A 14,264-nucleotide genomic window follows, 5' to 3' on the forward strand; every position below is an offset into this window, starting at 1 on the left:
GCATCGGACAAACCATATACACATTGGCCAATACCACCCAATTCGGCGTTGATTCATGCAAAGTGTATTGCAAATGCCATATGGTAATTGCCAGTTGTAACACTTTAAAAATTCAACAGGGGGCAAATGCGCTCCACCGGGGTTTTTCATATTGGATATGTAACCCAAATCAATGTCCAAAAGTAAAATTTTGAAAAATGAAATTTTTTTCAAAAACTTATCACCCCTTAAAAAGTGCTTTCTGGACCGTTTTTCGAAATTCTTTCGATTTTTTTGTCAATTACACATGTGTAAGAACTGTATGAATATACTTTTGTCCAATTTTATTATCATAATTTTTTTTTTTTTTTATATGCGCATAAGGAATATGTTTTGTCCAATTCCAATATGATTTCATAGGAAGTCAAAAGTCAAAAGTCAAAAATGTCAAAATTTTGTAAAAACTTCACACACCCATAAAAAGTGCTTTCTGGACCGTTTTTCGAAATTCTTTCGATTTTTTGTCAATTACACATGTGTAAGAACTGTATGAATATACTTTTGTCCAATTTTATTATCATAATTTTTTTTTTTTTTTTTACATGCGCATAAGGAATATGTTTTGTCCAATTTCCAATATGATTTCATAGGAAGTCAAAAGTCAAAAGTCAAAAATGTCAAAATTTTGTAAAAACTTCACACACCCTTAAAAAGTGCTTTCTGGACCGTTTTTGAAATTCTTTCAATTTTTTTGTCAATTACACATGTGTAAGAACTGTATGAATATACTTTTGTCCAATTTTATTATCATATTTTTTTATATATTTTTTTAAATTGTGCATAAGGAATTTTTTGTGGGCCAAATGACGTAAGAAATTTGACATGCTCAAAAAAATCCTGCAGAAATGCAAAATTGACTGGCCTGATGAACTCGGGATGGCCGGGCAGTGATAGTTGTTCCTTTCCATCACTCGTTGTGTTGACTTCATCATGTCCATTTTGTGATGACTATATAATCATATTGCAAGTGCACGTGCATTTGCAATATGTTTCAATGTGCATTTACCATATGAAATTTGACCTTGCTCAAAAATGCAAAATTGACTGGTCTGATGAACACAGGATGGCCGAGCAGTGATAGTTGTACATTTCCATCACTCGTTGTGTTGATTTCATCATGTCCATTAGGTGATGTTTTTCACTATAGAATCATATTGTAAGTGCACGTGCATTTGCAATATGTTAAAAATATGCATTTAATATGAAATTTGACATGCTCAAAATGCAAAATTGACTGGTCTGATGAACACAGGATGGCCGAGCAGTGATAGTTGTACATTTCCATCACTCGTTGTGTTGATTTCATCATGTCCATTTGTTTATGTTTTTCACTATAGAATTTTGCAAAGTCACTGTGCATTTGCAATATGGTTCAATGGGCATTTACCATCACGAATTTGTCATGCTATAAAAATGCAGGAAAAATTGACTGGTCTGATGAACACAGGATGGCCTGGCAGTGATAGTTGTTCCTTTCCATCACTCGTTGTGTTGATTTCATCATGTCCATTAGGTGATGTTTTTTCACTATAGAATCATATTGCAAATGCACGTGCATTGTTGTGCAACTGGTAACCCAAAAATAAAAATATGGTTGTAAATGCATTTGCCTATTGTCCATGCCCGCTATGGGAGTACCCTACTACGGCCCTCTATATCTATGGAGTCCGTCCTGAGTGCTTTATGGACTGTTTAAAATATTCTGATGGATACGCATGTTGTGCAACTGGTGATTGAAAATAGGCACCTGGTAACCCCCAAAAAATATGCTTGTAAATGCATTTACCGGTCATTCTGATATTAATGCTCGCTATGGGAACACAGGATGGCCGGGCAGTGATAGTTGTACATTTCCATCACTCGTTGTGTTGATTTCATCATGTCCATTAGGTGATGTTTTTACACTATAGAATCATATTGCAAGTGCACGCGCATTTGCAATATGTTTCAATGTGCATTTACCATATGAAATTTGACATGCTCAAAAATGCAAAATTGACTGGTCTGATGAACACAGGATGGCCGAGCAGTGATAGTTGTTCATTTCCATCACTCGTTGTGTTGATTTCATCATGTCCATTAGGTGATGTTTTTCACTATAGAATCATATTGCAAATGCACGTGCATTGTTGTGCAACTGGTAACCCAAAAATAAAAATATGGTTGTAAATGCATTTACCGGTCATTCTGATATTAATGCTCGCTATGGGAACACAGGATGGCCGGGCAGTGATAGTTGTACATTTCCATCACTCGTTGTGTTGATTTCATCATGTCCATTTGTTTATGTTTTCTCACTATAGAATCATTTGCAAAGTCACTGTGCATTTGCAATATGGTTCAATGGGCATTTACCATATGAAATTTGTCATGCTAAAAATGCTGCAGGAAAAATTGACTGGTCTGATGAACACAGGATGGCCGAGCAGTGATAGTTGTACATTTCCATCACTCGTTGTGTTGATTTCATCATGTCCATTAGGTGATGTTTTTTCACTATAGAATCATATTGCAAATGCACGTGCATTGTTGTGCAACTGGTAACCCAAAAATAAAAATATGGTTGTAAATGCATTTACCGGTCATTCTGATATTAATGCTCGCTATGGGAACACAGGATGGCCGGGCAGTGATAGTTGTACATTTCCATCACTCGTTGTGTTGATTTCATCATGTCCATTAGGTGATGTTTTTTCACTATAGAATCATATTGCAAGTGCGTGCATTTGCAATATGTTTCAATGTGCATTTACCATATGAAATTTGACATGCTCAAAAATGCAAAATTGACTGGTCTGATGGACACAGGATGGCCGAGCAGTGATAGTTGTACATTTCCATCACTCGTTGTGTTGATTTCATCATGTCCATTAGGTGATGTTTTTTCACTATAGAATCATATTGCAAGTGCACGTGCATTTGCAATATGTTTCAATGTGCATTTACCATATGAAATTTGACATGCTCAAAAATGCAAAATTGACTGGTCTGATGAACACAGGATGGCTGAGCAGTGATAGTTGTACATTTCCATCACTCGTTGTGTTGATTTCATCATGTCCATTTGTTTATGTTTTCTCACTTTTGCAAAGTCACTGTGCATTTGCAATATGGTTCAATGGGCAGGTACCATCACGAATTTGTCATGCTATAAAAATCCTGCAGGAATGTGAAATTGACTGGCCCGATGAACTCGGGATAGCTGGGCAGTGATTCTGGTTCATCTCCATGGCTCGTTAGGGTTGATTTCAGAATGTCACTTTTGGTGATGGTCCCTCTCCGTTTAAACATATTGCTAATGTACAAAAGTCAACTAGCAAGTCAGTGTCCATCAGTCAATTAGATGTCATTTTGACACCAAACTGATACCAATTGACACCAAACCCACTTTTTCCAACTCATTTAGAAGCCAACTATCATATATGTCAGAGCAGGCCCATAATTCACAGCGCCTTTAGTTTAAAACATAATAAAAACGTAAAACACATAGTTACGTTCTAGCTGCGGGTCCAGGTCAGACATTATGTGAAGGCCTATGTGAGGCGACCCCGAATCCCGAGTTTCGGCTCGATAGGTCCTTCGGTGCCCGAGTAAAACCCTAATTGGTGCTGAAAATCCACTTTTTCCATGCCTTGCTATGGGGTCCTTGAATGAGCTATCGGACCGAAACGTTGGGGTCCGTCTCTATGGGCCGAGCCGGTTCCAATGCACCTAGTCTTGTGTCTCTGAGACTTTTCTAAATGTCGCCATTTTCGTAATGGTCAAAATGAATTGAAATCATTGCAAATGTACGAGGCTATTTCTCGGTCGAGAACCTTCTAGAGCCACCTAACTCACCACGCACTATCGACCCGAGGTCTAGAACAGGTTTCTAAAGTTTCGGAACTCTAGGTCTGACGGTTCTTTTAGCTCGAACAAAGCTAACTATTGGAGGCACTGTCTGTCTCTACAAACCCCAATACGTCCCTCCTTCCAAGTTGTGTGTCTGTGTGATTTAGTTTTCCTTTGAAATTTTATGGGAAAAATGACTGATTTACAGTTCATGGGGGTTGCCTAATCACACATATGAAGTTTTGGACAGATCTGACTTTTTAACCCCTCGAAACAGCCCCTGAGACACCAATTAAGGCACTTCCGGTTGTCACAGGAAGCTATAAGTCAACACATATCCTCACTGGGCTATGCTTTTACAGAATCCTGAGTTTTAAGTCCTTACGTTAAGAATTGACTGATTTACACAGGGTTGAATGCACTATGTCTATCAAACTGCAGGCAGGTAATGGAAAAACACTTTTAGGGTGATTTTAACCACTTCCGGTTGGTCCAGGAAGCTTAGAATCAACACAGGTAGACCTCATACTGGCCTGATGGACTGTTATCAAAGACAGGTTCATACGGCATTCATAACCCATATAGACTTCAGGTTGAATTTAGGGGTAAAGGCAATGTATTCCTATGGGGAGAGAAGTCAATGCAAACTCTTTGAAGTAAACACCTTCTTTTAACTATTAAGGGTTAATGCCACACGGTCAACGTTAGGCTTGCACGGATCGGAAGGACCTTAGGAACGTACCTGAGGTCGAATTGTGCTTCTCACCCTAACGGTTCTCTCACTGTCACCCAAAAGCAAATGACGTTGTGGGGCAGGCTTCATTTTGGGCCTACTTTTCTAATGGTCGCTGCGCTCAGACCGAGCGAGCTACGGTCAAGCGGGATATCTCGTTGAACTCGGCACGGCCTAGAGATTATGTTTATGCCATTGCCTGCTCTCTGTGTCTTTGAGAACCGCACTTTTCACTCCATCCTTGCTGTGTGTGCGTGTGAGAGCTTTTCTTTGACATCTGTTGGGAGAAATGACTGATTTACAGTTCATGAGGGTTACCTAGTCACACATATGAAGTTTTGAAAAGATCTGACCTTTTTAACCCATGGAAACTGCCACTGTGACATCATTAAAGGCACTTCCGGTTGGCACAGGAAGCTATAAATAAACTCATGTCTTGATTGACATATGAAACTTTACAGAATCCTGAGTTTTAAGTCTTTACGTTAAGAACTGAGTTATTTACGGAGGGTTGAATGCACTATGTCTGTTACTTCAGAAAATAATGGAAAATCACAGACTTTTAGCAGTGATTTTAACCACTTTAAAAGATTGGTAAGAACAACCTGCAACTGGATCTGTAACACAGGTAGACCTGAAAAAAAATACTGGCCTGATGGACATCACCAAAGACAGGTTCATACGCATTTTCTCTTAAATATAGACTTGGCTGAATTTTTTTTATTGGCAATGTATTCCTTGATGGGGTGAAGTGGAAAAATAAAACTATTTGATTTAAACACCCTTTTAACAGATAAATGGGTTAACTCAAAAACCGTTGAGGCCTAGACGCATCGGTTCGGAAGGACCATTTAGGAACGTACGCTCAGGTCGAATTGTGCTTCTAAATACCCGAGATAACGGTTCTCTCATGTTTTGTCAATACCCAAAAGCAAATGACGACATGGGAAAAATGACATAAATCTTGGGCCTACTTTTTTGTCCCTGCGAAACAGACCGAATGAGACAACGTTCATCTTTGATGACATTATGTTTATGCCATTGCCTGCTCTCTGTGTCTTTAAGGTAGGTTAGTCAGGATGGCCGAGCGGTCTAAGGCGCTGCGTTCAGGTCGCAGTCTCCCATGGAGGCGTGGGTTCAAATCCCACTTCTGACAGTTGTTTAGTTCCTCTCAGGAGTCATGCTGCTTAGCAGTAATAATAAGATGATGAAATAACACTTTATAATAAACACTCTCAAATGCAAACCTTCTGGAGCTGAGCAAAGATCAAGGAAAATAAGAAAACAGCTGTACTTAATAACAAATGACTGAGGGGAACATTTCATGTTATTGCATAATGAGTTAATGAGTTACTGCATTGTCTTTCAGTTGTAAAATTATCACTTTCTGTAGGCTATGCCTGGTGGCCCATTCACTGCTGACAAGCCTGTTGTCGTGGCCGAGTGGTTAAGGCGATGGACTAGAAATCCATTAGGATCTTCCTGCGCAGGTTCGAATCCTGCCGACAACGAAATTAGATTTTCTTGACCCCTCCGGAGGTTGAAGTTTAGTCGTGTTTCTTATACCAATCATATCCTAACAGATCTCCACAAGTACATAGGGATTAGTTGTCCATTTGGGATAGGATCCCACCTCACACCTTTACACACCTGGTTATCCATCCTTCTAGCTCTATAGGCCACAGTAGCATAGGTTACAGGTTTGTAGTCAAGCCACAGATTTCAGGTGAGATCTCATGATACACTCAACAATACAACAACACGATTCCCATGAATAACCATTCAGCCATTTGCTAAGATTTCACCCATTTTCACATGTGGAAACCTGTTGTCACTCTTACCCTGACGGATAGCTCCAGACACTTTTTTGGTCCTATCTGAGGCATTTTTAAATTCAGCCCATTTAAAAAGATTCGTACGCTCACCTGCAACTGGATTGTAAAGGTCGCTGAATCATGTTTTGTAAAAATGGCCATATTCTGAAGACACTCTTAAAGTCTGCAGGGTAATCGAACTGGCCACATCTAAAGTCATTGGTGAGAAACCTTGTTAAACCCTAAAAGAAAAAGTAAAAACATGATTGCATTGAAAATAACCATTAAGTCATTCAGGTCGCAGACTCCCCTATAGGCATGGTTTGAAACCCACTCCTGACAACTTTTTAGCGCCTGCATGTCATGCACCTTTGTAAAATCCAGTTGAAAAATAAATGACTTCAGGTAATGTAAATGACACCTCGTTAATATGAGTAGTGATTAACTATAGTATTTTTAATATTCTGCAAAAACAGCTAGTTGATGAGAGGCTGAAAGAGAATTGCAAGAATCGCGCAATTTCACAGGCGGGCCACAAACAGGCGAATAACAAAAAGCATCTCGGAACGCACAACTCGTCGGTCGTTGTCAGTGGATTGTATTGGCGGGAAGAACAAAAATATAATCTGCAGGGTAATCGAAGTCGCCGCATCTAATGTCAAGCCACAGGTCACAGGTGAGCTGCCTTGTTAAACCCTAAAAATAAATAATAACACGATTGCGTTGAAAATACCCATTAAGCCATTTGTTAAGATTTCCCCCATGTGGACCTGTTGTCACTCTTACCCTGATGATTGCTGATATTTCCATACACTTTTTCGGTCTTATCTGAGGAATTTTATCATTTATATCAGAATGGCCATATTCTGAGGCCAGTTTAGCGTTCATTCAATGACGATTTACTACTCTTTTCCATTGAAGGCCATATTGAGGTTAAATCAATGACTGGAGTTTTTCATTGATAAAAACAAATGACTATTGAAAGTGCAAGTCGGTATCGTGCATTTACTGGTCTCTGTGGTGATTTTAGAAGGCTGTGCCTATTTCTACTTTTACCCCATACTCTTTAACCCGATACCCAGGTACTGTGCTGTAGTCAGGATGGCCGAGCGGTCTAAGGCGCTGCGTTCAGGTCGCACTCTCCCATCCCACTTCTGACAGTTGTTTAGTTCCTCTCAGGAGTCATGCTGCTTAGCAGTAATAATAAGATGATGAAATAACACTTTATAATAAACACTCTCAAATGCAAACCTTCTGGAGCTGAGCAAAGATCAAGGAAAATAAGAAAACAGCTGTACTTAATAACAAATGACTGAGGGGAACATTTCATGTTATTGCATAATGAGTTAATGAGTTACTGCATTGTCTTTCAGTTGTAAAATTATCACTTTCTGTAGGCTATGCCTGGTGGCCCATTCACTGCTGACAAGCCTGTTGTCGTGGCCGAGTGGTTAAGGCGATGGACTAGAAATCCATTAGGATCTTCCTGCGCAGGTTCGAATCCTGCCGACAACGAAATTAGATTTTCTTGACCCCTCCGGAGGTTGAAGTTTAGTCGTGTTTCTTATACCAATCATATCCTAACAGATCTCCACAAGTACATAGGGATTAGTTGTCCATTTGGGATAGGATCCCACCTCACACCTTTACACACCTGGTTATCCATCCTTCTAGCTCTATAGGCCACAGTAGCATAGGTTACAGGTTTGTAGTCAAGCCACAGATTTCAGGTGAGATCTCATGATACACTCAACAATACAACAACACGATTCCCATGAATAACCATTCAGCCATTTGCTAAGATTTCACCCATTTTCACATGTGGAAACCTGTTGTCACTCTTACCCTGACGGATAGCTCCAGACACTTTTTTGGTCCTATCTGAGGCATTTTTAAATTCATGTAAAAATGGCCATATTCTGAAGACACTCTTAAAGTCTGCAGGGTAATCGAACTGGCCACATCTAAAGTCATTGGTGAGAAACCTTGTTAAACCCTAAAAGAAAAAGTAAAAACATGATTGCATTGAAAATAACCATTAAGTCATTCAGGTCGCAGACTCACCTATAGGCATGGTTTGAAACCCACTCCTGACAACTTTTTAGCGCCTGCATGTCATGCACCTTTGTAAAATCCAGTTGAAAAATAAATGACTTAAGGTAATGTAAATGACACCTAGTTAATATGAGTAGTGAATAACTATAGTATTTTTAATATTCTGCAAAAACAGCTAGTTGATGAGAGGCTGAAAGAGAATTGCAAGAATCGCGCAATTTCACAGGCGGGCCACAAACAGGCGAATAACAAAAGCATCTCGGAACGCACAACTCGTCGGTCGTTGTCAGTGGATTGTATTGGCGGGAAGAACAAAAATATAATCTGCAGGGTAATCGAAGTCGCCGCATCTAATGTCAAGCCACAGGTCACAGGTGAGCTGCCTTGTTAAACCCTAAAAATAAATAATAACACGATTGCGTTGAAAATACCCATTAAGCCATTTGTTAAGATTTCCCCCATGTGGACCTGTTGTCACTCTTACCCTGATGATTGCTGATATTTCCATACACTTTTTCGGTCTTATCTGAGGAATTTTATCATTTATATCAGAATGGCCATATTCTGAGGCCAGTTTAGCGTTCATTCAATGACGATTTACTACTCTTTTCCATTGAAGGCCATATTGAGGTTAAATCAATGACTGGAGTTTTTCATTGATAAAAACAAATGACTATTGAAAGTGCAAGTCGGTATCGTGCATAAATTTACTGGTCTCTGTGGTGATTTTAGAAGGCTGTGCCTATTTCTACTTTTACCCCATACTCTTTAACCCGATACCCAGGTACTATGCTGTAGTCAGGATGGCCGAGCGGTCTAAGGCGCTGCGTTCAGGTCGCAGTCTCCCATGGAGGCGTGGGTTCAAATCCCACTTCTGACAGTTGTTTAGTTCCTCTCAGGAGTCATGCTGCTTAGCAGTAATAATAAGATGATGAAATAACACTTTATAATAAACACTCTCAAATGCAAACCTTCTGGAGCTGAGCAAAGATCAAGGAAAATAAGAAAACAGCTGTACTTAATAACAAATGACTGAGGGGAACATTTCATGTTATTGCATAATGAGTTAATGAGTTACTGCATTGTCTTTCAGTTGTAAAATTATCACTTTCTGTAGGCTATGCCTGGTGGCCCATTCACTGCTGACAAGCCTGTTGTCGTGGCCGAGTGGTTAAGGCGATGGACTAGAAATCCATTAGGATCTTCCTGCGCAGGTTCGAATCCTGCCGACAACGAAATTAGATTTTCTTGACCCCTCCGGAGGTTGAAGTTTAGTCGTGTTTCTTATACCAATCATATCCTAACAGATCTCCACAAGTACATAGGGATTAGTTGTCCATTTGGGATAGGATCCCACCTCACACCTTTACACACCTGGTTATCCATCCTTCTAGCTCTATAGGCCACAGTAGCATAGGTTACAGGTTTGTAGTCAAGCCACAGATTTCAGGTGAGATCTCATGATACACTCAACAATACAACAACACGATTCCCATGAATAACCATTCAGCCATTTGCTAAGATTTCACCCATTTTCACATGTGGAAACCTGTTGTCACTCTTACCCTGACGGATAGCTCCAGACACTTTTTTGGTCCTATCTGAGGCATTTTTAAATTCATGTAAAAATGGCCATATTCTGAAGACACTCTTAAAGTCTGCAGGGTAATCGAACTGGCCACATCTAAAGTCATTGGTGAGAAACCTTGTTAAACCCTAAAAGAAAAAGTAAAAACATGATTGCATTGAAAATAACCATTAAGTCATTCAGGTCGCAGACTCCCCTATAGGCATGGTTTGAAACCCACTCCTGACAACTTTTTAGCGCCTGCATGTCATGCACCTTTGTAATATCCAGTTGAAAAATAAATGACTTCAGGTAATGTAAATGACACCTCGTTAATATGAGTAGTGATTAACTATCGTATTTTTAATATTCTGCAAAAACAGCTAGTTGATGAGAGGCTGAAAGAGAATTGCAAGAATCGCGCAATTTCACAGGCGGGCCACAAACAGGCGAATAACAAAAAGCATCTCGGAACGCACAACTCGTCGGTCGTTGTCAGTGGATTGTATTGGCGGGAAGAAAAAAAAAATATCGTCTGCAGGGTAATCGAAGTCGCCGCATCTAATGTCAAGCCACAGGTCACAGGTGAGCTGCCTTGTTAAACCCTAAAAATAAATAATAACACGATTGCGTTGAAAATACCCATTAAGCCATTTGTTAAGATTTCCCCCATGTGGACCTGTTGTCACTCTTACCCTGATGATTGCTGATATTTCCATACACTTTTTCGGTCTTATCTGAGGAATTTTATCATTTATATCAGAATGGCCATATTCTGAGGCCAGTTTAGCGTTCATTCAATGACGATTTACTACTCTTTTCCATTGAAGGCCATATTGAGGTTAAATCAATGACTGGAGTTTTTCATTGATAAAAACAAATGACTATTGAAAGTGCAAGTCGGTATCGTGCATTTACTGGTCTCTGTGGTGATTTTAGAAGGCTGTGCCTATTTCTACTTTTACCCCATACTCTTTAACCCGATACCCAGGTACTATGCTGTAGTCAGGATGGCCGAGGTCTAAGGCGCTGCGTTCAGGTCGCAGTCTCCCATGGAGGCGTGGGTTCAAATCCCACTTCTGACAGTTGTTTAGTTCCTCTCAGGAGTCATGCTGCTTAGCAGTAATAATAAGATGATGAAATAACACTTTATAATAAACACTCTCAAATGCAAACCTTCTGGAGCTGAGCAAAGATCAAGGAAAATAAGAAAACAGCTGTACTTAATAACAAATGACTGAGGGGAACATTTCATGTTATTGCATAATGAGTTAATGAGTTACTGCATTGTCTTTCAGTTGTAAAATTATCACTTTCTGTAGGCTATGCCTGGTGGCCCATTCACTGCTGACAAGCCTGTTGTCGTGGCCGAGTGGTTAAGGCGATGGACTAGAAATCCATTAGGATCTTCCTGCGCAGGTTCGAATCCTGCCGACAACGAAATTAGATTTTCTTGACCCCTCCGGAGGTTGAAGTTTAGTCGTGTTTCTTATACCAATCATATCCTAACAGATCTCCACAAGTACATAGGGATTAGTTGTCCATTTGGGATAGGATCCCACCTCACACCTTTACACACCTGGTTATCCATCCTTCTAGCTCTATAGGCCACAGTAGCATAGGTTACAGGTTTGTAGTCAAGCCACAGATTTCAGGTGAGATCTCATGATACACTCAACAATACAACAACACGATTCCCATGAATAACCATTCAGCCATTTGCTAAGATTTCACCCATTTTCACATGTGGAAACCTGTTGTCACTCTTACCCTGACGGATAGCTCCAGACACTTTTTGGTCCTATCTGAGGCATTTTTAAATTCATGTAAAAATGGCCATATTCTGAAGACACTCTTAAAGTCTGCAGGGTAATCGAACTGGCCACATCTAAAGTCATTGGTGAGAAACCTTGTTAAACCCTAAAAGAAAAAGTAAAAACATGATTGCATTGAAAATAACCATTAAGTCATTCAGGTCGCAGACTCCCCTATAGGCATGGTTTGAAACCCACTCCTGACAACAACTTTTTAGCGCCTGCATGTCATGCACCTTTGTAATATCCAGTTGAAAAATAAATGACTTCAGGTAATGTAAATGACACCTCGTTAATATGAGTAGTGATTAACTATCGTATTTTTAATATTCTGCAAAAACAGCTAGTTGATGAGAGGCTGAAAGAGAATTGCAAGAATCGCGCAATTTCACAGGCGGGCCACAAACAGGCGAATAACAAAAAGCATCTCGGAACGCACAACTCGTCGGTCGTTGTCAGTGGATTGTATTGGCGGGAAGAACAAAAATATAATCTGCAGGGTAATCGAAGTCGCCGCATCTAATGTCAAGCCACAGGTCACAGGTGAGCTGCCTTGTTAAACCCTAAAAATAAATAATAACACGATTGCGTTGAAAATACCCATTAAGCCATTTGTTAAGATTTCCCCCATGTGGACCTGTTGTCACTCTTACCCTGATGATTGCTGATATTTCCATACACTTTTTCGGTCTTATCTGAGGAATTTATCATTTATATCAGAATGGCCATATTCTGAGGCCAGTTTAGCGTTCATTCAATGACGATTTACTACTCTTTTCCATTGAAGGCCATATTGAGGTTAAATCAATGACTGGAGTTTTTCATTGATAAAAACAAATGACTATTGAAAGTGCAAGTCGGTATCGTGCATAAATTTACTGGTCTCTGTGGTGATTTTAGAAGGCTGTGCCTATTTCTACTTTTACCCCATACTCTTTAACCCGATACCCAGGTACTATGCTGTAGTCAGGATGGCCGAGCGGTCTAAGGCGCTGCGTTCAGGTCGCAGTCTCCCATGGAGGCGTGGGTTCAAATCCCACTTCTGACAGTTGTTTAGTTCCTCTCAGGAGTCATGCTGCTTAGCAGTAATAATAAGATGATGAAATAACACTTTATAATAAACACTCTCAAATGCAAACCTTCTGGAGCTGAGCAAAGATCAAGGAAAATAAGAAAACAGCTGTACTTAATAACAAATGACTGAGGGGAACATTTCATGTTATTGCATAATGAGTTAATGAGTTACTGCATTGTCTTTCAGTTGTAAAATTATCACTTTCTGTAGGCTATGCCTGGTGGCCCATTCACTGCTGACAAGCCTGTTGTCGTGGCCGAGTGGTTAAGGCGATGGACTAGAAATCCATTAGGATCTTCCTGCGCAGGTTCGAATCCTGCCGACAACGAAATTAGATTTTCTTGACCCCTCCGGAGGTTGAAGTTTAGTCGTGTTTCTTATACCAATCATATCCTAACAGATCTCCACAAGTACATAGGGATTAGTTGTCCATTTGGGATAGGATCCCACCTCACACCTTTACACACCTGGTTATCCATCCTTCTAGCTCTATAGGCCACAGTAGCATAGGTTACAGGTTTGTAGTCAAGCCACAGATTTCAGGTGAGATCTCATGATACACTCAACAATACAACAACACGATTCCCATGAATAACCATTCAGCCATTTGCTAAGATTTCACCCATTTTCACATGTGGAAACCTGTTGTCACTCTTACCCTGACGGATAGCTCCAGACACTTTTTGGTCCTATCTGAGGCATTTTTAAATTCATGTAAAAATGGCCATATTCTGAAGACACTCTTAAAGTCTGCAGGGTAATCGAACTGGCCACATCTAAAGTCATTGGTGAGAAACCTTGTTAAACCCTAAAAGAAAAAGTAAAAACATGATTGCATTGAAAATAACCATTAAGTCATTCAGGTCGCAGACTCCCCTATAGGCATGGTTTGAAACCCACTCCTGACAACTTTTTAGCGCCTGCATGTCATGCACCTTTTTGTAAAATCCAGTTGAAAAATAAATGACTTCAGGTAATGTAAATGACACCTAGTTAATATGAGTAGTGAATAACTATAGTATTTTTAATATTCTGCAAAAACAGCTAGTTGATGAGAGGCTGAAAGAGAATTGCAAGAATCGCGCAATTTCACAGGCGGGCCACAAACAGGCGAATAACAAAAAGCATCTCGGACGCACAACTCGTCGGTCGTTGTCAGTGGATTGTATTGGCGGGAAGAACAAAAATATAATCTGCAGGGTAATCGAAGTCGCCGCATCTAATGTCAAGCCACAGGTCACAGGTGAGCTGCCTTGTTAAACCCTAAAAATAAATAATAACACGATTGCGTTGAAAATACCCATTAAGCCATTTGTTAAGATTTCCCCCATGTGGA

The 14,264-nt window shown here is 40.0% G+C and overlaps 9 non-coding genes across 9 annotated transcripts; all 9 read left to right on the forward strand.

Moving 5' to 3' along the window:
* The first annotated feature begins 5,676 nt into the window (after positions 1-5,676).
* On the forward strand, positions 5,677-5,759 carry trnal-cag (transfer RNA leucine (anticodon CAG)). Its single transcript has one exon. It is a non-coding gene; the product is annotated as a tRNA-Leu (tRNA).
* A 273-nt stretch (positions 5,760-6,032) lies between these two features.
* On the forward strand, positions 6,033-6,114 carry trnas-aga (transfer RNA serine (anticodon AGA)). Its single transcript has one exon. It is a non-coding gene; the product is annotated as a tRNA-Ser (tRNA).
* A 1,736-nt stretch (positions 6,115-7,850) lies between these two features.
* Positions 7,851-7,932, forward strand: trnas-aga (transfer RNA serine (anticodon AGA)). The gene has a single exon. It is a non-coding gene; the product is annotated as a tRNA-Ser (tRNA).
* A 1,337-nt stretch (positions 7,933-9,269) lies between these two features.
* On the forward strand, positions 9,270-9,352 carry trnal-cag (transfer RNA leucine (anticodon CAG)). Its single transcript has one exon. It is a non-coding gene; the product is annotated as a tRNA-Leu (tRNA).
* Positions 9,353-9,625: 273 nt separating this feature from the next.
* Positions 9,626-9,707, forward strand: trnas-aga (transfer RNA serine (anticodon AGA)). The gene has a single exon. It is a non-coding gene; the product is annotated as a tRNA-Ser (tRNA).
* A 1,336-nt stretch (positions 9,708-11,043) lies between these two features.
* Positions 11,044-11,124, forward strand: trnal-cag (transfer RNA leucine (anticodon CAG)). Its single transcript has one exon. It is a non-coding gene; the product is annotated as a tRNA-Leu (tRNA).
* Positions 11,125-11,397: 273 nt separating this feature from the next.
* trnas-aga (transfer RNA serine (anticodon AGA)) lies at positions 11,398-11,479 on the forward strand. The gene has a single exon. It is a non-coding gene; the product is annotated as a tRNA-Ser (tRNA).
* A 1,339-nt stretch (positions 11,480-12,818) lies between these two features.
* On the forward strand, positions 12,819-12,901 carry trnal-cag (transfer RNA leucine (anticodon CAG)). Its single transcript has one exon. It is a non-coding gene; the product is annotated as a tRNA-Leu (tRNA).
* Positions 12,902-13,174: 273 nt separating this feature from the next.
* trnas-aga (transfer RNA serine (anticodon AGA)) lies at positions 13,175-13,256 on the forward strand. Its single transcript has one exon. It is a non-coding gene; the product is annotated as a tRNA-Ser (tRNA).
* The last annotated feature ends 1,008 nt before the right edge of the window (positions 13,257-14,264 follow it).

Source organism: Oncorhynchus keta, unplaced genomic scaffold, assembly GCF_023373465.1.
Source record: "Oncorhynchus keta strain PuntledgeMale-10-30-2019 unplaced genomic scaffold, Oket_V2 Un_contig_723_pilon_pilon, whole genome shotgun sequence".
Classification (NCBI taxonomy): domain Eukaryota; kingdom Metazoa; phylum Chordata; class Actinopteri; order Salmoniformes; family Salmonidae; genus Oncorhynchus; species Oncorhynchus keta.